This window comes from Eurytemora carolleeae, unplaced genomic scaffold (assembly GCF_000591075.1).
Source record: "Eurytemora carolleeae unplaced genomic scaffold, Eaff_2.0 scaffold35, whole genome shotgun sequence".
NCBI lineage: Eukaryota > Metazoa > Arthropoda > Copepoda > Calanoida > Temoridae > Eurytemora > Eurytemora carolleeae.
The window spans coordinates 163,422-165,979 of record NW_019396166.1 but is presented as its reverse complement, the minus strand read 5'-3'; the positions used below and the strand labels follow the sequence as shown (position 1 = coordinate 165,979).

The window sequence follows — 2,558 nt, the reverse complement described above, 5'->3', positions numbered from 1 at the left end:
GCAAGAAAATTCTTATATAAGCCTTATGTTATTTTTCAAAATGATTCATTCTAATGAAATTTTCTAATTAGTCCCGAAAATCGTAATTTAGACCCGTTCTCGGTCTAATATGATGTGGGACACCCTGTACCTAAATAATGATATGATAAAATAATTTAATGTAAAATACGTCTATGCCATGAATAATAATTATCTGCATTAAACCAGAAATATCCTGTTCCTTTCTATCTTTATATGAAAGTCTGCGCATTTAAAGAACAAAGCGTGCGCCCTACCATCTAGTGAATCCTGTTCAATATAAAACCAGGATTAGTATCTCAAGCTTTATCATTACTTCATTAATCTTCTACGACTAAATATGAAGGTAATTTACTATAGTTAATGGACTTTATTAATTAGAAAACGGTTATCGGCATTTTTTTAAACAAAATCATTATTATTGGTTTCCCGTTTATTGTCCAGCGCCTAAAAGGACTGTTAACTTCCCAAAGCGGTAACTTCCCAAGTGTATTTTCCCAAGTGACAACTTTCAAAATGTGCAAAATCCTAAATGGCAACTTCCTATGTCTCCTAGCCGCAGCGCTCGGCCATCCAGCCTGTTCTAATCGCAGGGCTCGGACCCTTAGCTCATCTAAGCCGCAGCGCTCGACCCCCACTGCAGCTTCAGAAGGTCTCACCTGACCTTTGGGAAGTTGACACTTGTGGAATTGTCGCCATTGTGAAAATACCTAAAATACCTAATATATATAATGCATTAAATCATGTTTTGAATACTTTTTTCTTATAATATTTATATATATATATATATATGTAAGGAACTTTTGAAAGCATTTTTCATACAATTGTATTTTTTAGGTGATCTTCTGCATCTTTATGCTTCTTGTTTTACTATCATTAGTAAATTCTAAACGTACACATCGTGTACGGTTTCCCTTCAAGTCTGGACCTAAACTTCGCCCCAAGCGCGACACAAGATTCAATATGGAGTCCAGGCTTATACAAGCAGCTGACCAGGAGATACAACCTCACCTGGAAGCACTGCAACTTTTGTAAAATGGTTTTTTAATAATCAAATTTATATTAACTATCTAATTTTTTTGGTCGATTGTGAGGTATAATTGCGCAAGATTTTGCACGCTTACACTAAACCTTCAACCTTTCAACAATGAATACCAGTTTATAATAATATAATAACCTTTAATTCAACTTTGTTTTATATAATTCGAAATAAATCAGTTAAATCAATTGTATTCACCTTTATCTATTGTTGTGTACAGGCACACAAATATTACTAAAATGGTTAAATGTTTTATATATACATACTAATTATAAGGGTTTACGTATAATTACTAGGTTATTAAGTACACGCACTTAATTACAGTCTACATTCATTACCTTGGATAATGTTTAGGAAAAACTTTCAATCAATATTTTTCTTAATATATTTCTAAGTTACACTGCAAACATGAAATGTTATCAATTCTTTTTTGTCTTCTTCTTAGTATATCCATGGTGGTCGAAGAAATACGGAAACCCTGAATATAACGGATGCCTGATCTTAGGTGTTCTTCTGCTCCTGAGCAGGGTAGAGTACTGATCAGGTTCTATCTCCAGGTGGTTGGAGAGGAGAAGATCATTGTTAGGGAAAATGTGTTTTCCTTGTCTTGGATAGGATACACATAGACCAACCAGTCCTAGTAGGACCAGGAGTACCTGGAGAATAAAATAAATATTAAAATTTCATCGATTGTAAATTCAAGGACATTAAAGATTCTATACAATCGTCTCTGAAGTCTCATCCCGTGAGAGTAACACTACCATATTTGAATATTTGCTATGTTGTAATGTTTTAACTCCTGTATTAAAATGTGTTAAGCAAAATCAATGCAGATAATTAAACTGCAGTTAATCTCTATGTGTTTAAGTAGATTTGGGATTTAATTCTTAAGGAAAGATGAAATAAAGAACAAGGTTAAAAGAATTAAGGACGCTTTTTATTTACGTAAAATGTCTTATTCAATGCTACACAAGGAGGGTTTTTTTTAGCAGTTGTTTTAGTAATCTAGACATCGTATTTTCCTGAATTTTCGACCGAATTTTTTTTCTCGCTTTTTCGTCACACGTATCAGGTTTATAAAAATGAACTTATTCGTATTATGTTTGGTAACATTAATGGTTTTTATTGATTTTTTGAATTTTATATAAGTTCATTGAATTTATGACATGAAAAATGCATTTTAAAGTAACTTGAAGCTGGAATTAAACCTAGGCTTATGTTGAACTGTAAAATGATGTCGACTGAGATAGTGAGAATGTTTTTCAAAGTTTTAAAACTAATTTTTCGTTGCTAAATCAACGAAAACCTTCAGAACTAGTATAGCTAAAAAAGTGGCAGAATTAGAGCTACGTGCATCAAAACTAAACCATTTTTCCGAAAATATTTTTCTTTTCTTACTAGTTGCGATGCGATGAAGAAGAGAAGGGGTTAAGGAATATGAGAGAGAAGAGAAGGTTTTGAAGGGATTGTATGAAAAAGAGAAGGATTTTAAAGGAATAGT

General features: G+C 32.6%; 1 long non-coding RNA gene across 1 annotated transcript; it reads left to right on the top strand.

Moving 5' to 3' along the window:
• The first annotated feature begins 262 nt into the window (after positions 1 to 262).
• On the top strand, positions 263 to 1,250 carry LOC111697001 (uncharacterized). Its single transcript, XR_002764201.1, has 2 exons — positions 263 to 364; positions 856 to 1,250. It is a non-coding gene; the product is annotated as an uncharacterized LOC111697001 (long non-coding RNA).
• The last annotated feature ends 1,308 nt before the right edge of the window (positions 1,251 to 2,558 follow it).